The sequence below is a fragment of the Miscanthus floridulus genome, chromosome 9 (genome assembly GCF_019320115.1).
Source record: "Miscanthus floridulus cultivar M001 chromosome 9, ASM1932011v1, whole genome shotgun sequence".
NCBI lineage: Eukaryota > Viridiplantae > Streptophyta > Magnoliopsida > Poales > Poaceae > Miscanthus > Miscanthus floridulus.
The window spans coordinates 44,865,821-44,887,740 of NC_089588.1; the positions used below are offsets into that span (position 1 = coordinate 44,865,821).

Genomic DNA, 21,920 nt, shown 5'->3' on the forward strand with positions numbered 1-21,920 from the left:
CAATTCAGCCTCAAATCAAACCCACTACTCTTGTGCGTTTCCAATGGCATCTCCATGACCATGCCAAAAGCCCCAAGGAATCGTCTCTCTTTTATACCAATTATAGTAACACAACCTCACAACTCCATTACAAGCACATGAATTCTGATGATAATATAATCTGATACAATTGAGGTGGAATTCAAGAAGGGAAGCACAGCACCATGTGTCAAACATTGGTAATTCAAGTCGTTTTGGATAAGGCTTGTGTCAAACATTGGGAATATATATTATGAATAACTTTTAAGTTGTTGAGTTTGGAAATGTAAAAAACATATGAATAGATTTGTCTTCAAAAGTACTTTCATAAAAATATACATATATCACTTTCTAATGAATATTTTTATAAAAATAAGAAGTCAAAGTTATGCTTCGGAGACTGTGTCGCTGTCAAAACGACTTGAATTACCAATATGGAGGGAGTACGTGGAGTCTCCTGGAAGAAGGTGAACACAGTGGAGGAGGAGGAATGGAGAAGACGAAAGGCCGAACCATAGGTAATCCCTAACATTGTTCTTTGCAGTGACAATCACACATTCACGGACGCTGGTCATCTCGCCGGGGCAGACCATGCATGGACCTGCTCCTCGCCGCAGCCGGTGGCCAGCCCGTCCTGTCCCGTCCACAACGCCATAGCCGTTGCCGATGGCGATTTTCAGTCGACGACTATGTGCCACCAGTACCGGTACCGGTACAACACTTTTTCTGGAAGGCGAGCCGGCCGTCTCTTCGCTTAACAGCCAACCCGAGTTGATGTTGATCTGGATATCTTCTTTGGTGCATGTCCATGACTCCACGTGCCGTGCATCGACATGACGGCATCAGGGTTGCAACCGCATGATCTGGAGCCTTCCGCTGGCTCCACGCCCACACATATTTTTTTCGCCGATGGCATAGAAATTGGAATGGAATACGAGTTTTAATATGGTATTAATATTAATCATGGATATTTTATTTTATTTTATGGGAACTAGACAAAAGTTCCTTATATTATTGATCCCGAGCTCCGACTGCGACTCGATCCTGACACACACACAAAAAGAACATCGCCGATCAAGTATTCAACTTAGCCATGACGCGAAGGCGACGGAGATCAAGTATCCAACGTCGCCGGCCTAACGGCGCTTGCGCTCTGCTTCACTAGGCAACTACAAGCGCCGCCCGTCGTCGTGGGGGAGCCGGGCGGCCCCACCGCCGCCGTCAACCTCGTCTACGCCGTGTTCGCCCGCCGCGCCGCGGAGCGCGCGCTCGCAGACCGGTCGCGGTCGGGCGGGCCGGCCGTCGCGTTCGCGTGCGGCGCGTTGCACGACGCGGCGTGGGCGCTCCTGCCAGCCTTCCGTGATGCCGCCGCCACGTCCTACAATGCCGTGGCGCACGCCGTTGACTTCAGTAACGAGGTGAGGTCTTAATTAATTAATAGATTGCACTGAAACAACATTTAATTTTCTCTTTTCGTGAAGCGGGAAAAGGCAGTTGGCGAGATCAACGGCTGTTTGGCGGCGGCGACTAACAAGCACATTGACTCGATCCTTGATCCAAGTTCAGTGAACACGCTCACAAGCCTCGTGCTCTCCAGCACCATCTGCTTCAGGGGCAGATGGGAGGCGCCGTTCACCAAGGCGCACACGGTGGTGGACAAGTTCCACCGCCTTGACGGCAGCACTGCCGATGTGCCCTTCATGTACTCACTGCGTAGCCAGTACATTGCCATCCGCAACGGGTACAAGGTGCTCAAGCTCCCATACAGATCACCGGCACCAGCACTATGTAAGGGATCATCATCAGAGAGCAATGTTGGCGATGACCCCGCCCCGAAATACTCCATGTGCATCTTCCTGCCTGACGAGCGGGACGGGCTCCCAGGTCTAGTTGAGATGTCCTCCGGCCCTGGGTTCTTGCACTACCGCCACTACCCGAAGCAGAAGATTTGCCGAGTGCAAGAGTGCTTGCCGAGTGCAATCGTTCAGGCCGAGTGCTGTAAAAAAAACACTCGGTAAAATAATTGCACTCAGCAAACAAAATTTTTGTCGAGTCCTGAAAAAAAAACACTCGGCAAACTAGTAAAAACACTCGACACAATCTAGGCACTCGGCAAAAAACCGCCACGTGGACATGCGTTAGTTAGTGTGCCGGCCGTTAGTACTTTGCCGAGTGTCCGTTAGTGGCACTCGGTAAAGAAATAAGCTTGTCGAGTGTTGTTTTTTTACACTCGGCAAAGAAATAAGTTTGCCGAGTGTTTTTTTTGGCACTCGGCAAAGAAATAAGTTTTTTCTCTTCTGACCTTGAAACTTTTCTACTCTCCACGTACAACATGTGGTACTCCATGTTAATATTAGGTATATTTCTGGATCTGTTTGCTATATTTAATTAATTTATTACATTTCAAGGATTTTTTTGGTATAAGTCAAATTTGAACTGCAAGTGATTCAAATAATAGAATAAAATGAGTAGAAAAATAATGTACATGTTATTGAGTCCAGTGTGAGGCCATACCCGGGAAATGAAAAGAAAATTCGAACATCTTGTTCAAGAAACACGACAACGAACGTCTGGCCGAATGGTTTTTAAATTATAAAAAAAGCAAACGAAGTCTCAAATTCATGAGATTTGTCATGATGTGATGATATCATCTGTGGAGGCTGTGGTAAAAAATTGAGATGGTTTCGTATAATTTGTCACGTACGATGTTTACAAACCGAAGCATCTCAGAAGAAGAATCATAGCGTTGAGAATGATTCGGTAAGATTTGGAGTCAAAGTGACGGTCGAATTGGGGTTTGGCTTTAAAACTTTTTGTATAGGCAATAGAGAACATAGATTGTTTCATATGAAATTTTGGTAATTTTTTGGATCCGTTTGATAATTTTAATTTATTAAGTGCAATTATAGAATTTTAATTGATATAAATTGAATTTGATCTATAATTGCATGAAATAATGGAATAATATTGGTAGAAAAATCAAATATATATTGTTGAGTGAATTTGACAAGGTATTTTCAAAGTACATCCGAACAAATTTAGAAAAACACGTTATGGAAAAGAAGGAAAAGAAGGAAAATGAAAAAAAAAACTGGGTTTGCCGAGTGCCACATCCGACACTCGGCAAAGATGGGCTTTGCCGAGTGCCCCGATCCGATGATCGGCAAAGCTGGGATTTGCTGAGTGCCCCGATTCGACACTCGACAAAGCTGGGATTTGCCGAGTGCCCCGATCTGACACTCGACAAACCCCAGCTTTGCCGAGTGTCAGATCTCGAACAATTGGCAAAGCGTCCTAATATAGAGTCAACCGCCACCACTCACACGCACCGTCACACACACACTCAACCGCACCGGCACGATGCTCCCTCACCCGCACCCGCCGCTGGCGAGTGTTGATAGGTCCGAGGAAGAGGAGGACTGGGGAGGCGACCGGCGAGCTCCGAGTCTACCGACGCGTGGGTGAGCTCCGGCCCCACTGGCGAGCTAAGCCCCACGGCAGAGCTACAGCCAGTGAGATCCAGCCAAGCGTCGGCCCTGCCGGCACCTCCCGTGCCCGGGCCCCTGCGCCGCCGCCCCCAGCCCCAGCTGAGCCACCCCCTACCACATCCGGGCTCACCGTCCCCCACGCTGGCACCTCAATGCCGCTGGCATCTTTGCCAGCCCCCTACTCCCCGGCCGCTCGATCCATCCTACCTTCGCGTCGCCTCCCCCCGCCCGCCCACTCCTCCTCGCCTCTGTCCCGCATCCCCCGCTCGCCCGCTCCTACCCGCCTTCTCCTCTAGCGCGACCTCCCTGCAGACCTCGCCTCCCAAGGGTCATCTTGGCCAGGGGGCCTCGCCTCCCAGGACCGTGCCCACAGGCCACCCAACCAGGGGCAACTTGGCTGGGGGCGGGGGCCGTGGGCCAGGGGCCTCGCCTCCTAGTACCCTCCCCGTCGGTCGCCCAGCCTGGGGCTACGTGCCTCGCCTCCCTTGTAGGCCCTCCCTGCAGTGCTCGCCACCGAGCCGCCCGGGTTCGTGTGTGCCAGCGTTTGACAGGTAAAATTTTGTAATATTGAATATAATTAGATAATGAGCTTCAAGTAATGCACTACTTTATTAATTTAGGTACTTACATAGTAAAATTTAGGTAGTTACATAGTAGTGGACTCCCCTGCCGCCGCCGTACGCCGCTCCGGGCCTCGCCCTCCCGCCGCCCCCCACCTTCTACCTTTCGTGGTTTTGCAAGGTATAAACTGTGTATGTGGTTGTCGGCCATCGTGCCATTGGTTTGCTGTGTATGTGGTTGTCGGCCATCATGTCGTTGGTTTGTTGCAGGTTGTGGTTACCTCACCGTGCAGGGGAGGTGCTGCCAAAATTTATAATTGACACTATTATGTTCCTTTGTTACAGGAGAGGCTATTGCAAAGATCATTCCCCATTGTCCTCGACTCATCACTTTGTAGGACAGCAAGGTGAGGCATCCTACACCCCTCTTTCCGTATGATGTGAAACATAGGACGTTCGTATATCACGTAACCTAGCTAGGCGTCTCCCGTTCAAAAGAGACATGGTTGGAAATATGCAAATTTTTGCATATCTATAACCGTATCTGGTTTGAATTGTCCATGTTTTTTGGATAGCTCGAGGATGTGTAGATGGGGTTAGTTTCCATGCTCTACTCTGATCCAAGACAAAGTTTCGGCAGCATCTCCCTGTTGTTCTCTAGATACACAATCTCCATGCCGTGTATTTGGAGAATAGCGGGGAGGTGCTGCCAAAATTATGTCTCGGATAGGAGTAGAGCCTGGAAACTAACCCCATCTACACATCCTCAGGTGGGATTAGGACCTATCTTCACCTATTATACAATATAGGAACTTGTAGATGCAATTGATTTTTATATTACTTGCTGATATGTTAGAGGATGGATGATCGTGAGTGGATGTACATGGGCCGCTCTAGTAAGGGTTCATTGACCGATGAATGGATTCAGAAGACCGATGCTTTCTTGGAACTGGCATTTGCAAGGGTTAAAGGAGCGCGTGTCACTTGGTGTCCCTACAGTATTTGTGCAAACTCGCATCGACAAACAAAGGAGGTCATGGGTCAACATCTTTACAAGAATGGATTTATGACAAACTATACCCGGTGGATCTACCATGGTGAATCTGATCGTGTGAGAGACGAGGTTGTGAGACAATGCATAGAGGATTATGATGCCGGGGTCGGATACATGTTAAATGACTTTCATGAAGCACACTTTGATGAAGGACATAGGGATGAGGATCCAGAGCCAACCACAAAAGCGTATTATGATATGTTGTCTGTGGCACAGCAACCCCTTCATGGGCATACCAAGGTTTCTTAACTGGATGGCATTGCACGCCTAATGGCCGTAAAGTCCCAATTTAGCTGGAGTCGAGAAGCCTTCGATGTTATGCTGATGGTTTTTGGTAGCCTGCTCCCGGATGGTCACATTCTGCCAAAGACCATATATGAGGCAAAGAAACTCCTTCGTGCACTTAAGATGCCATATGAGCAGATACATGCTTGTCCGAAGGGATGCATCTTATTTAGAAAAGAACATGCAGAATCAAAGTACTGTGTGAAGTGTAAATCCTCTAGGTTCCTAGAGGTAGACTGGTGATGGTCAGAAGAGGCAGCTCGCAATCCTCGTGAAGATCCTACGGTACCTTCCATTCATACTGAGGATCCAATGGCTTTATATGAATGTGGAATCCGCGAAATAGATGACATGGCACAAATACGGACGTCGATACAATCCTGAGAAGCTGGTGCATCCATTCGATGGTGAAGCATGGACAAGGTTTGATATGATTCATCGTGAGAAAGCCCTAGAGGCTTGTAATGTACGTGTTGCGCTGGCAACAGATGGGTTCAGTCCTTATAGAATGGCGGCTACCTCATACACTTGTTGGCCCATGTTCGTTATCCCCTTCAATCTCTACACGGTTCTAGATGGACGCACTTCAGGTTATTTCTATTTTATTCATCATTCATTGATTTTTACATACTTTTGCATTGCATTGTAACAATGAGATGAAATATTGTAGGCTCAGCTGGAACAAGAAATGAGGCGCCGGGAGGAGCTAGAGGCGAGGATGGAGGTAGAGCGGCAGAGGATGGAGGCAGAGCGACATATGATGGATGCTGACCGAGCCTAGATGTCTAAAATGATGAGGGGTGTTTACGTTGTAATCGGTCAACCTCTGCCACCGATGCCAGTCCCTCCTCCTCAACCTGCTCCAAATACTATTTCTGGCACTGTGAGTCACTTCACAACCTTATAATCACCATTTCTAGTTTATGCAGAATCAATCTTTTCTCCTTTGTGATGTGCGTATGTTTCTTGTTTTTAATTTTTAGTTTATTTCTAGTTTGTAGTTAACCTTGTAATCGTTGTTTCATTCTCAATCACTGTAACTTAGCTACTTTTAGTGTCCGCAGAATTAATCACTATTTCTAGTTGCTAGTTTATTTCTAATACTTGTATGTTTCGTTCTCAATCACTGTAAATAATTTATATCTTCTCCTTTGTGCAGAATCAATCTGTGGCATCGAATGAGCCTTATGATCGATCGTGGTCACAGTGACTACGTTTATTTGCATTTCTGATGAGCCTGGAGAGCGACTGTGAACAAACTTACTTGTGAATCTGAATTTTATTTGCATTTGTGATAGTGAATGAACCTAGTTGTGATTCTGAAGTTTATTTGCATTTATGTGTTGTCGATATATCCATATGAACTGCCTGTGATGCTTATTGTGAACTATCTGTGATGGATGTAATGTTTATTTGAGTGTGGTACGTTATATGTGACCGAACCTAATAAAGTGGATATATATGGTAACTTTGCCAAGTGTTACCCTCGGCAAAAGGGCTATTTGCCGAGTACCATGCGAAATACACTCGGCAAAGAGGCCGCGTGGCAAAAATCTGTGCATTCTGGGCCTAAAATGGCCATCTTTGTCGAGTGTCACGGTGACACTCGGCAAAGAGGCCAAAATCTGGGCCTAGAATGGCCTGTCTTTGCCGAGTGTCCAGGATGCGGGACTCGGCAAAGGAGCCATGTTTGCCGAGTGTCAGGGCCGGGACACTCGGCAAACAAAGGCACGTTTGTTGATTGTCAGGTCCAGAGCACTCAGCAAACAAGGGCCAGTTGGCCGAGTTCCTAGGCGGTTAGACACTCGGCAAACGTGTCGTGACCGTCTCCACGCCGTCACATTGTTTTTTTTACCGAGCGTCGGTTTTAGCACTCGGCAAGTGCCCGATAAAAAACACTCAGCAAAGAAACTTTTGCTGGCACTGTGTACACCGTGTGCTGTTTGCCGAGTATAACACTCGGCAAAGCCTTTATCGTGTGTTTTTTTGGCTTCGCCATGTGCCATGGACACACAACAAATCTAGTGTTTCCGGTAGTGCGCCTGCCGACCTTGCATGTCCCCATCGGTGACTTCCGGCTGCCCAAGTTCAAGCTGTCCGCCTCCGGCAGCGTGAGCCAGGTGCTGAGAAACGACATGGGGATCAATTTCGTTTTCGTTGCTGGCGAAGCTGACCTGACGAGGACGCTGCTAGCACACCGCTGTCACTACTAGAGAACAGACTTTAGAACGATGTCCCAATTTGGCATTAGCCTCGGCATTTTTTGCCGCCGGGACTAAAGGACCCTTTAGTCCCGGTTCGTAATACCAACCGGGACTAAAGGTCCCTGCCCAACGGTCGTCCGTGTGGCAGGGATCTTTAGTCCCGGCTGGTATTACCAACCGGGACTAAAGGTTTTAGTCCCGGTTTGGGTGATATCCCGGGAATAAATATTAATCTTTAGTCCCGGTTTGTCCACCTAACCGGGACTAATTATGTCGGCCTATACACCGGCTCATTTCTTCCTCCCCGAGCCCGAGCCATTCCATTCAAACTCACTGCCTCTGTTCTTCAGCTTGATGTTGTTCTTGCTCTCTCCCCCTCCATTGGTGTTGCTCTTCGATTTTGGAGGTAACAAACTTAATCCTCTTATGTTTTATCAGTAGCTTATCTCATTTTGCGATGTAGATGCATGTGTAACTTTATATGTTGGACTTTATTATGATTTTATATGTCATTTTTAGCTCAAAATCACATGATGATTTGCATATATGTTTGGATAAACAAAAGTTAAATTAGTTCATCAAAATCACGCCTCGCTTGTCCTCGCTGAACTTGCGGACCGTGATCATCTCGGCGATCATGTTCTCTGCCGAGCGGTAACGAACGTCAAGGAGGAGCTTTGATTCTACGAGGGAGAGCGGCAACGGTCGTGGAAGACCGTGTTCCCTTCCTCATAGAATCGGAGCTCTTCCTTGGCCAAGTACGGTGCCGTCCGGTGGAGAAATGCTCGCCGAGATGATCACGTAAGCAAGGTCAACTAGTACGGATGGTTATTTATTGAAACATGTTTTTGAGCTATAATTTGATGGATATTTGATAACTTCAAACCTACAAATGTCATCTACAAATGTTACTATCCTCAGCAACCTAAACGCCCGCGAGCTCGCCGATATCGAGCAGGTCACTTAGAATTATTTTTTCCATGAAATGAAATACTTAGAAATCATGCCTTTTATTTTTTAGAATTAAATTTTTCATTAAATGAAAAACTTAGAAAATAGTTAGAAAATTGTAGAAAATCCGTACTAGTTGAACTTGCGGACCGTGATCAGCTCGGTGAGCATGTTCTCTGCCGAGCGGTAACGGACGTCAATGAGGAGCTTTCATTCTACGAGGGAGAGCGGCAACGGTCGTGGAAGACCGTGTTCCCTTCCTTGTAGAATCAGAGCTCTTCCTTGGCCAAGTACGGTGCCGTCCGGTGGAGAAATGCTCGCCAAGATGATCACGTAAGCAAGGTCAACTAGTACGGATGGTTATTTATTGAAACATGTTTTTGAGCTATGTGATTTCTATGTCATTTTAGCTCAAAATCACATGATGATTTACAATAGTAAAATCACTTGATAGTTTGGTATTTTACTATTTATACATAGTACATATTTCATGGTTTAGTTAGATAAATAAATAATTTTAGTTTTGTTTAAATATATTATTTTAGAAAATGTGAAATTTACACTAGTTTGCAAAAATAAGTATAGAAAGTAGATGACAACTGGTACCGGATCCTCGGCCTCTCATTCGGTTGCGAAACGACTGAGGCCAGAACTCCCTCTCATTATCTGCGGCAAGTGTAAGCAGAAGATTGTGATGGAGTACCGAGTCAAGAGACAGGGACCCAACAAGGGTCGTGTTTTCTACAAGTGCCCGGATTGCGATGTGAGTTTCTTACGCATTTGATTATTATGGCTAATTGACCTGCTTTTCTTGAATATTTTTTGGCTTTAATTTCAGTGGGAGGGCAATGGATGCGATGGTTGGTACTAGGAGGAAGATTATGCTACATACGTGCAGAATTCGACTGCGCTTGAGGTAGCGGCTGCTGCTGATGAGGCAGTGAGCCAGCAGGAGAAGCTTATTGATATTCAACAGAAGAATGATTTGTCTGTTTTAGTTGCGTACGATCACGAAATAATTATGTTACTGAAGTGCATTGTAGTTTTAGTTTGTTTAGTGATAGTTGAGATTGCTTACGTTGTAGCCAGGCTTAGTTAATTAATCAACCGTGTGTGTGTCATCTATGTTGTGTAATAAAATACTTAATTATGTTCAAGGTTTTCATAATTTGTCGTGTAATGCAGATTATGTCACGCCATTGGATGTACAATGCCGATCGCTGCTCCCAAGACTTTATTAAGGGCGTGCACTATTTCTTAGGTGTGGCCGAGGCAAATAAGCGGGATAGTTTCGTGTGCTGTCCATGTGCCCTATGTAAGAATTTAAAGGAATATTCAAGCTCAATGAGTCTTCATTCACATTTGCTTAAGTCAGGTTTCATGTCAAACTATATATGTTGGACTAAGCATGGAGAAAGCGGGGTCATGATGGAAGAAGGTGAAGGAGAAGATTTAGACATTGATGACATTATTGCTCAGTATGGTGCCTTTGATGATACTACAATGGGGGGAGATGAAGAAGAGGTAGCGGCAGAAGATGATCTCGGTGATGCTCTTGGCGATGCCATTCGTGATGCACAACAAGAATGCGAAAGTGAAAAAGAGAAAGTTAAGTTCGAGCGCATGCTTGAGGATCATAGGAAGTTGCTATACCCGACGGCCGAAGAGGGGCAAAAAAAGCTGGGTACAACATTGGAATTGCTACAGTGGAAGGCAAAGAATGGTGTATCCGACAAGGCATTTGGGAATTTATTGAACCTCATAAAGAAGATGCTTCCGAAGCCAAATGAATTGCCCACCACTACGTACGAAGCAAAAAAGGTTGTCTGTCCTTTGGGATTAAAAATCCAGAAGATACATGCATGTCCTAATGACTGCATCCTCTACCATGGCAATGAATACGATAATTTGGATGAATGCCCGGTATATAAAGCATCATGGTATAAGATCAGGCGCGATGATCCTGGTGACGTCGAGGGTGAACAACGTCCTAGAAAGAAAATCCCTGCCAAGGTTATGTGGTATGCTCCTATAATACCATGCTTAAAACGTTTGTTCAGAAATAAAGACCATGCAAAGTTGTTGCGGTGGCATAAAGAAGACCGTAAGGTAGACAATATGCTGAGACACCCAGCTGATGGGTCCCATTGGAGAGCGATAGACAGGGAATTTCCAGAGTTTGCAAATGAGGCTAGAAACTTAAGGTTCGCCTTAAGTACAGATGGTATGAATCCTTTTGGGGAGCAGAGCACTAGTCATAGCACTTGGCCAGTTACTCTATGTATCTACAACCTTCCTCCATGGTTATGCATGAAGCAAAAGTTCATTATGATGCTGATCCTCATCCAAGGTCCGAGGCAACCTGGCAACGATATTGATGTCTATCTGAAGCCATCAGTTGAAGAACTTCTAGTTTTATGGAACAAACCAGGTGTACGTGTCTAGGATGAGTACAAACAAGAACACTTTGACCTACGAGTAATGTTGTTCGTAACCATCAATGATTGGCCTGCTTTAAGTAATCTTTCAGGTCAGACAAACAAAGGATATAATGCATGCACACATTGTTTTGATGACCTTGACAGTATATATTTGAAAAGATGTCGAAAGGTCGTGTACCTTGGCCATCGTCAATTTCTTCCTTTGAATCACCAAGTAAGAAAGAAAGGGAAGCATTTTAAAGGTAAGCCAGACCACCGAAAGAAGCCTCTTAACCGAACCGGGGAAGATGTACTCGCAATGGTCAAGGATGTGAAAGTAGTATTTGGAAAGGGACAAGGCAGTGAATCTGTTCCCAAAGATGCTAAGGGACACGCACCCATGTGGAAGAAGAAGTCCATCTTTTGGGAGCTACCCTATTGGCAAGTCCTAGAGGTCCACAACGCAATCGACGTGATGCACCTGACAAAGAATCTTTGTGTGAACCTGTTAGGATTCATGGGTGTGTACGGGAAGCCAAAGGATTCACTTGAAGCACGCCAGGACTTGCAGGGCATGAAAGAACGAGACAAACTTCATCCAGAGAAGACAGATGATGGACGTCATTACTTAAGTCATGCTAGCTACACGCTTAGCAAAGAAGAGAGGGACAGCATGTTCGAATGTCTAAGCAGCATCAAGGTCCCATCGGGATTCTCCTCCAATATAAATGGTATAATAAATGTGCCAAATAAGAAATTCCTAAACTTAAAGTCCCACGACTGCCACGTGCTTATGACGCAATTGCTTCTAGTTGCTTTAAGAGGAATTCTACCTCCACATGTACGTCTAGCCACCGTGAAGCTATGTGCATTCCTCAATGCAATTTCTCAGAAGGCAATCAATCCAGTGGAACTAGCTACTCTACAGAATGATGTGGTTCAATGTCTTGTCAGCTTTGAGTTGGTGTTCCCTCCATCCTTCTTTAATATCATGACACACATCCTAGTTCATTTGGTGAAGGAGATTTGTATTCTTGGACCTGTGTTCTTACATAACATGTTCCCCTTTGAGAGGTTTATGGGAGTCTTGAAGAAATATGTGAAAGTCCGTTCTAAGCCTGAAGGAAGCATCGCCCAGGGCTATGGAACAGAGGAGGTCATTGAGTTCTGTGTTGACTTTATTCCTGACCTTGCCCCGATTGGCGTTCCCGAATCACGACACGATGGGAGACTCAGTGGTAAAGGAACTTTAGGGAAGAAAACATATATCGGCATGGAAGATGATTATTTCAATAAAGCACACAACACAGTTCTTCAGAACTCGTCATTGGTGCATCCGTACATCGAGATACATAAGGAGTTCTTACGATCCAAGTTTCCAGGGAAGACTGAAGCTTGGATTAGGCGTCAGCACATGGAAAGTTTCAGTGGTTGGTTGCGAAAAGAATGTCAAGGCGATGACAATATTGATGAGCAACTGTATTTGTTGGCTAGGCAACCATCGTGGCATATCCTCACGTACCAAGGGTACGAGATAAATGGGAATACATTTTACACAGTTGCCCAAGATAAAAGGAGCACCAATCAAAATAGTGGTGTTCGCATAGATGGCATAGATCCAAAAGGAAATATACAAACATATTATGGCCGCATAGAAGAGATATGGGAACTAGACTACGCACCTAATTTTAAAGTCCCTTTGTTCCGGTGCCAATGGGTGAAGCTGACCGGAGGAGGGGTAACAGTCGATAAAGAGTATGGAATGACAACAGTGGACCTCAATAATATTGGGTACAAAGAGGAACCATTCGTCCTTGCTGCCGATGTGAGTCAGGTGTTCTATGTGAAAGACATGTCTACAAAATCAAAGAGAGGAAAAAAGGAAGACATCAACTCAATGATCAATGAGCCAAAGCGCCACATAATTCTTTCTGGGAAAATAAATATAGTGGGAATTGAAGACAAGACAGACATGTCAGAAGATTACGAAAGAAATGTCCGAATTCCACCCTTCATAGTGAAGAAAGATCCAAGCATCATGTTAAATGATGAAGACACTCCATGGGTACGACAAGATCATAACCAAGGGTCATACGTCAAGAAGAAATTCACTGTTGTGCCCGCATGATACAACGATGCATGTTTAATATATTATGTTTTAGAGACGGATATTATGTAATATGTTATGACTTCACATTGTAATATGTTTAATATATTCAGAGTTTTTTCATCTGAGGTCATTTAGTGTCTCATTTGAGCAAGTTTGACCAAGTCAAATTTGGTCAAATGAAAAAACAACACTTTGACTCTAGTATTATGAACTCTAAATTACTTCTAATTGAAAAGTTTTGAATACCAAGTTTGTTAAACTCAAAAAGATCTACAATTGTTGTTTTGGTCAACTCTCCATTTGAGAAAGTTTGGACGGTTCAAATTTGTGATTTTTAAATTTTGACTCCTACAAACTAGTTTTCGGGACCCTAGATTGTCTCAAATTGAAAAGTTTTGAATACCAAGCTTGTTAAGCTCATCAATATCTACAATCCTTATATGGACCATTTTTTCATTTGAGAAAGCTTGAACAAAATGTAGTTCAAATTTCACAAGTGTGTGACATAGTTTTAGAAAGTCTATATGAGATTCAAGAATTTGTGACTAGTGTTTGATAAAAATTTCTCAAATGGGAAAATGAGCTATGTAACAATTGTAGATCTTGCTGATATGATCAGACTTGGTATTCAGAGTTTTATCATCTGAGGTCATTTAGTGTCTCATTTGAGCAAGTTTGACCAAGTCAAATTTGGTCAAATAAAAAAACAACACTTTGACTCTAGTATTATGAACTCTAAATTACTTCGAATTGAAAAGTTTTGAATACCAAGTTTGTTAAACTCAAAAAGATCTACAATTGTTGTTTTGGTCAACTCTCCATTTGAGAAAGTTTGGACGGTTCAAATTTGTCATTTTTAAATTTCGACGCCTACAAACTAGTTTTCGGGACCCTAGATTGTCTCAAATTGAAAAGTTTTGAATACCAAGCTTGTTAAGATCATCAATATCTACAATCCTTATATAGGACATTTTTTCAATTGAGAAAGCTTGAACAAAATGTAGTTCAAATTTCACAAGTGTGTGACATAGTTTTAGAAAGTCTATATGAGATTCAAGAATTTGTGAGTAGTGTTTGATAAAAATTTCTCAAATGGGAAAATGAGCTATATAACAATTGTAGATCTTGCTGATATGATCAGACTTGGTATTCAGAGTTTTTTCATCTGAGGTCATTTAGTGTCTCATTTGAGCAAGTTTGACCAAGTCAAATTTGGTCAAATGAAAAAACAACACTTTGACTCTAGTATTATGAACTCTAAATTACTTCTAATTGAAAAGTTTTAAATACCAAGTTTGTTAAACTCAAAAAGATCTACAATTGTTATTTTGGTCAATTCTCCATTTGAGAAAGTTTGGACGGTTCAAATTTGTGATTTTTAAATTTTGACTCCTACAAACTAGTTTTCGTGACCCTAGATTGTCTCAAATTGAAAAGTTTTGAATACCAAGCTTGTTAAGCTCATCAATATCTACAATCCTTATATAGGACATTTTTTCATTTGAGAAAGCTTGAACAAAATGTAGTTCAAATTTCACAAGTGTGTGACATAGTTTTCGAAAGTCTATATGAGATTCAAGAATTTGTGACTAGTGTTTGATAAAAGTTTCTCAAATGAGAAAATGAGCTATGTAACAATTGTAGATCTTGCTGATATGATCAGACTTGGTATTCATAGTTTTTTCATCTGAGGTCATTTAGTGTCTCATTTGAGCAAGTTTGACCAAGTCAAATTTGGTCAAATGAAAAAACAACACATTGACTCTAGTATTATGAACTCTAAATTACTTCTAATTGAAAAGTTTTAAATACCAAGTTTGTGAAACTCAAAAAGATCTACAATTGTTGTTTTGGTCAACTTTCCATTTGAGAAAGTTTGGACGGTTCAAATTTGTGATTTTTAAATTTCGACGCCTACAAACTAGTTTTCGAAACCCTAGATTGTCTCAAATTGAAAAGTTTTGAATACCAAGCTTGTTAAGCTCATCAATATCTACAATCCTTATATAGGCCATTTTTTCATTTGAAAAAGTTGTAGAATAAAAATACTACATTTTCTTTATTTTTATAGGTTCAACAAAAATTTCCTGTCAATTTTGGTCAAAAACCGAGAAAAATTGAAACATTGACGTCACAATAATGTGATAATAAATTTCCTATCGAATAATAGTAGTTTTATTAATTTTAAGTTACAAATATATTTTTGCATTAACAAAATACTTAGTATTAGTAACATTTATATTCTATATTCATAAAAGAAATTAAAAACTTTAGGTTACAAAATTTTCTTATTTACAATAAATAATTAGTTAATCAATAGTATTTTTTAAAATAAATATTGCAAAGTATTGAAGTTGCTATGGAATTAATTGATTAACCTAGTATTAAACAAAATCAAAATCCTAGGCCTTTCCAATTACGCTGGCGGGTTGCCAAAATTTTCAGCCATCAGTCCCGGCCCAGGACAAGAACCGGGACTAAAGGGTGGGTGGCAATTTCGGTGCCCGCCCAAAAAAACCTTTAGTCTCGGTTGGTAACACCAACCGGGACTAAAAGCCTTTAGTCCCGGCTTGTAAGGAGAGCCGGGACTAAAGGGTTGTACCTTTAGTCCCGGTTAGTGTTACCAGCCGGGACTAAATGGCCTTTAGTCCCGGCTGGTAACACCAGCCGGGACTAAAGGGTCCCGGCCTATATATATCGAACGCCTGTTCGATCTGTTCATCTTCGATCTCGCCTCCGTCGTCCAGCCCCGCCCGGCCGCGCCATCCGCCATCGTCGAGCTCGTCTCTGCCGCGCCGCCGCCGTCGTCTACCCCCGCCCGGCCGCGCCATTCTCCCGGCCCGCATTGCGTGCCGCATCCCGTCTCCGCCGCCGCACCCGACCCCACCCTCCGTCGCCGACGCTTCCCGCGCGCCCACCGTATACGTCTAGCTGCTGCTCTCAATCGATCGGCCATGCTTTTTAGTTTTTTTTACAAAGTCTCGGCCGTAATTTAATTAGTAGTTTATTGTTAGTTTTTTAGTTATTTTTAGATAGTTTTTGATATATGTTAGATTTAAATGTATTAAAATTTAATTAGTATTTTATTTAGATAGTTTTTTATTATAGTTTTTGATATATGTTAGATTTTGATTTTGATATATGTTTACTAGTTTATCTAATTAGTATTTTATTTAGATAGTTTTTATTATAGTTTTTGATATATGTTAGATTTAAATGTATTATAGTTTTTTTTATTATAGTTTTTTTAGATAGTTTTTTATTATAGTTTTTGATATACATGTACTTATTTTCATGTGTTGAGAGAGAGAGAAAATTGTATCTAGAGAGACATATATGTGTTATCACATGCATATATAGAGATATATATAGACATATGCACTTATTTCTATGTGTTGAGAGAGAGAGAAAATATATTGTATCATTCTATGTGTATATATATACATGTACTTATTTCCATGTTTTTGGATCGAAAGTGTTTTTGATTCGATTCCAAAGCCTATACCTTATTATTGTTTATCCTTATGAAATATTATTTGTTATCATATTTAATTGGATTTAGTAATTCTATATGTGTTATCACATGTACTTATGTTATGTACCATAGTAATTCTATCTATGTGTTATCTTGAAGATACAAATGGCTGCTCCGGATGATAACTTGAGTGATGACATAATGGCGGATATTATCAACGCCGGCACCAATGTGGATGTAGATGACATAAGTCAGTACTTTGCTGATTATGAGGATATCCTGAATATGCCGGTGGTTGAAGATCAACAAATTGTCGCGCAAGAAAATACTGGCGAGGTATATTCGATTATCTATCATCTCTTATAGATGCATGTGTACGTATATTTGTTGTTAATTATTGTGTTTCTACTCATGTAGCCAGTCTCTGGATCTACATCAACCACCGACAAAAGTAGAAAAGTCTGAGGGCCAAAAAAGCCATTAGAGGTCCATTTCATAATATCAGAATTCGACACCGACACCGGCAAACCATTGGGACCACATGCTCAGACATATGTCAATCAATGTGGGTTCATTGTAAGGGATAGGATCCCAGTTAGTGCTCGTGAATGGAAGCAGAAGATATCCGCTCCTAATGTTAGTTTTGTATCTGATCGTGACAAGAACCTAGCTTGGAGAGATATCACTCAGTATTTCACATTACAAGCAGATGATGCTTTGAAGGAGCTAGTGAGGGATTGGACAATGAAGAAGATGGCAACATTGTTCCAGAGTTGGAAGAAGATATTGTATAAAAAGTTTATCTCGAAGAATGCTACGCCGGATTTCAATGCTAAGGCGTTTGTCAAGTTGGAGTCCCATTGGGATGCCTTGGTAGAATACAAGACATCTCAAGACAGTGAGGAATGTGTGATGAGGAATCAGCAGAATGCCCGATAGAAGCAATACCATCATCGCATGGGATCAGGTGGTTATAGGAGTGCTATTCCCAAGTGGCAGAACCTAGAAGCAGAGATTACTGCCAAGGGAATCATACCTGAAACAATAGAGAAGAACTGGCCTCAACGCGCGAAGAATTGGTTCTACGCTCATGGGGGAAGCCTAGACCCAGACACTGGCAAGCTAATTTTCGGCCAAAAAATTGAGAGAGCAACACAGAGACTAGCTCGTGCTAGGGAAGAAGCTGATAGTGGTGTTTTCAAGCCCAACAGAGAGAAGGATGAATTGACATATGCCCTAGAGAATCCCGAACATGGTGGTCGAACAAGAGGCTATGGGACGGTTCCATGGCTACACGCATTCCCAGCAGACAAGGATACCTACAGAAGTCACCAGAGAAAGAAGGTTGAGGAGGCAGAATGAATCCGTGTATTGGAGCAATTTGTTGATGAGTCACGACAAGCATTGCTTGAATCACGTGAACGAGAAAAATCTCTTGAGGCAAGAATGCAGGAGGAGATCAAGAGGCAAGTGCAGCTAGCAATGAGTCAAATGCAATCGCAATCAACACCGGGAGTCACCATTAGCCCCGTTGGTCAGATGAAAAGTAGTTGTGCTTCCACGGAGCTGCCAGTTATTCAAGATGATGCTGGGTTGCGCTTCCCAGTTGATGACATTACCGAGCTTCTAACAACATGTGAGCTGCACATTCCAGATGGTAATAATGCATCAATCATGGTGGCTGTCGGGGTTGTATCTCCAATAGACCGAACGAAGACACCAAGAATCCATGGGTTAGTTATTCAACCTGGATATGCTAGCGTCTCGGTCGATAGAGTGCTCAAAGGTTACAGTAATTTTCCTCTTGACATTGAAGGCGGTGATGGGGAGAAGATACTAGGAGAAGCAGAGAAGACATTTATTCAATGGCGCAAATGCTTCATCATCATTCCTGGGGCACCACCGCTTTCCCTACCTCACCCTAGGTACGAATGAAAGTGAATGAAATATTATTTTCCATTAATTTTCTATTGGCTTCAACACTAATTGACCCACAACTTGTTTTTGTAGCAGGGTCTCCCCCCAGCCTAGCCCACCAATCATTCATTCCACATCTCATCACAGCGTCACGGGGGGCGAGACGACTTCATCCCCACGGCGAACTCCAACTCCTACACCGGCCCCATCGCCTCCACAACGATCTCCAACTCCTACACCAGCCCCACCGCCTCCACAACGATCTCCAACGCCTCCACGCCATTCTCCACCAACACCGGCCTCATTGCCTCCACGCCGGTCTCCAACACCGCCCCCACCCCCTCCACAGCGACGCACTACAAAGACGTCTAAGGTCCCGGCGGCAAAGAAGACCCCGAGAAAAAGAGTTATTTCTCAAGAAATACCTCCTGAAAAGACTGATGAGCAAATAGCAGTTGAAGAAGACAAAAAAGTGAAAGATTTTTTTATAGATATCAAAAACAAGAGTCAAGCGAAGCTTATGGAGAAGCCGTACTTTTACATACCACGAGATCAGCTGAGGCAAAAGGTCGAAACTCACAAGAAAAAGATGATTGAAGTTCGTAAGCCTCCGCCACTATCAGACTATGACCGCTCCCTTGTGAAGTCACATGATGCAGATAAGAAAAGGAAAAGAGCATCAGGGAAGGATGTCCCACAGCTCGGACAACAGAAGCAACCAATGCAAAATCTTGTTGTTGGTAATGAATATGGTTCCAACATAGAAGTCTATCGACCAGACAACTCTGGAGAAGTGTCGGTTCAAGCCCTTAATGCTTTTTTTGAAGATACTGGTTTAACCTTGGATCAATTGACGGGCAAAGCTCCAATCCAGAACCTGGAAGTTGATACCTGGAAGACTTATAAATATGGCAAAAGTCTATACAACCCTGCGGCTCTGAATGAATTGGGTACGCAAATGTACTTGCTCAACAAGTGGTACATGCAGGCGTGTGGCAGGGGGGAGCAGTGGATCTTTGTCAGATTTAGAGACCATCATTACTTCCGTGGCGATGACATCTTACATATTAGTTTCAAAGAATTGCATCAACTATACCACTTGGACGCTCTGGACAAATCAATCATTAGCTCCTTTTGTTTGTAAGTGATTCTTACTTTTATTTAATAAACTCACTTCCATGCGTACGTGTATATAATTATCCTCACATGTAACTTATATTTATATACAGATTCCAGATGTCAGAGCTCCAAAGAATACAAGACACCAGTGTTGGCTTCATTGATCCTTATATCGTATTCAAAACCGGTATTATTGTCAAGGAGCGGTGGGTATCTGAAGCACAGGACAATATCATGAGGTTCTTCGTGAAGCAGCACGACAAGACAACAATACTTTTCCCGTACAACTTTGAGTAAGTGTTAATAATAATGTAGTCTACACATTTTATGTAATATCAATACAACTTATATGCATGTACGTGTGTGTATAAACCAATGCAGGTTTCACTGGATACTCATTGTCATTGAGTTAAACTCAAGTCGGTTAGTAATCTTTGACTCGTTGAGAAAAGAGCGGGCACTATACCAAGATATGTTAGACATTATCCAGGGGTAATTTCGATCTCTCGCGCACAACTATTATTGAATAGACTTTGCTATAATTTATTAACGATCGTACATTATTGGTCGCACAGGGTTTGGAAAGAGTTTATTCGGCAACACCGCAAGGATTGCAAGGCACCACTTAATGTAGTTGAAATACCAGTAAGTTGTACTATATACACTTCCCCACGTGTTTAATTACTATATCGTAATTCAATTTACGTGTGAGATGATGAGAATAATCTTCTTCTCGTACAGTGGTGTTTGCGGCAGCAACCAGGTAATAACTTGTGTGGATACTACGTTTGTGAATTTATCACTGCGCACATAAGAAGAACTCCTGAAGATGTCCTCAGAGTACGTATATATCAATTTTTTATTTATTTTTAAATGAATATATATATATATATATGTATTAATACTTTTCCTTTTATTTCAAATGCAAGACTGAATGGTTGAAACGAAGGGTCATGCAAAAAGACCATCTGAAAGCAGTTCAAGATTCAATAGCAGGATTTCTTCTAGAAAAAGTGCTAAATCCTAACGGCGAGTTCTACTTTGATCCTAAGGAATAAATGATGTAAATTAAATGTTTATTGATATCGTTATTTTCGAGAACAAGATTATAAAAGTGTTGTATATATACATATATATCTATAATATATATAGTTTCATACTTTATTCGAATATAATAATGCTTGAGATGAGAATTAGATGTAATTATATGCGTGCGTGTATTTATATTAGCAGCGTAGAATATGTACATAAAAACATATTATATATTAAACAAATACGTGTAACTGAACTGAAAACAAATTAAACAAAAGAAAAAGAAAAAGAAAAGGAACCTTTAGTCCCGGTTGGTGTTACCAACCGGGACTAAAGGGTGCGGCCACGTTTGCTCGGCTGGAGGGCCTTTAGTCCCGGTTGGTAACACCAACCGGGACTAAAGGTCCCTCTTTAGTCCCGACTCGATGACCCGGGACTAAAGATGGCACCTTTAGTCCCGGGATCGTTGTCCCGGCGCGGTAACCGGGACTAAAGGCCGTTACCGCCCGGGACAACAAGTCTGTTCTGTAGTAGTGTGTATGTTGCGACGTCTGCCATAAGGCGGTGCTTGAGGTGAACGAAGTTGCCGACGTCTGACATAAGGCGGTGCTTGAGGTGAGGGTGGCACCGTTGCCAATGGTGCCACTGCCAGCTACATGCTCTGTGCGGCAAGTGCGATAATGGATCAGCCGGTGAAGGTGGATTTCGTTGCTGACCACCCATTTGTGGTCTTTCTGATCGAGGAGGTGTCTCGTGCTATCTTCTTTGTTGGCCGCGTCCTCGACCCTTCGATTTCAGGGTGATGGCCTGTTAGTAAACTTCTGATACTTCATATTAATATAAGTACACTAATATGTGGCCTAGTTAATTGTAAGCTAGAGTTCGATCGAGTTGCCTCCGTAGAAATTAGAATTTCTTACTGACCAATATCTGACGCATATACATAGTGACATGAAACGATCGAGAAGATGACAATATATGGCATAACAAGAGAAGCGCACCTGCTAAAGTCACTACACCACAACACCGCTTCACCATCAGACATCAGACGCTAAAAAATATATTTGGCGATGGATGATCTGACGCTAAAGATAACTCAGAGATCATCTGACGCTAAATCCTCATTTAGTGATTTGTTGTCTATCGCTATATATGTTCATGTTTAGCGTTAGCCCGTCTGTCGCTAAAACCATATATAGCGTTGATCTGTCTGACGCTAAAAAAAATGGGCCCCACGCCCAGCTCACGTGTCCTGTCTCCATAAGCAGTTCGTGCGCAAATTTTTGC

The 21,920-nt window shown here is 42.6% G+C and overlaps 1 pseudogene; it reads left to right on the forward strand.

The window, feature by feature from the left end:
- Window positions 1-1,111: 1,111 nt before the first annotated feature.
- LOC136484320 (putative serpin-Z5) lies at window positions 1,112-21,436 on the forward strand (annotated as a pseudogene).
- Window positions 21,437-21,920: the final 484 nt, after the last annotated feature.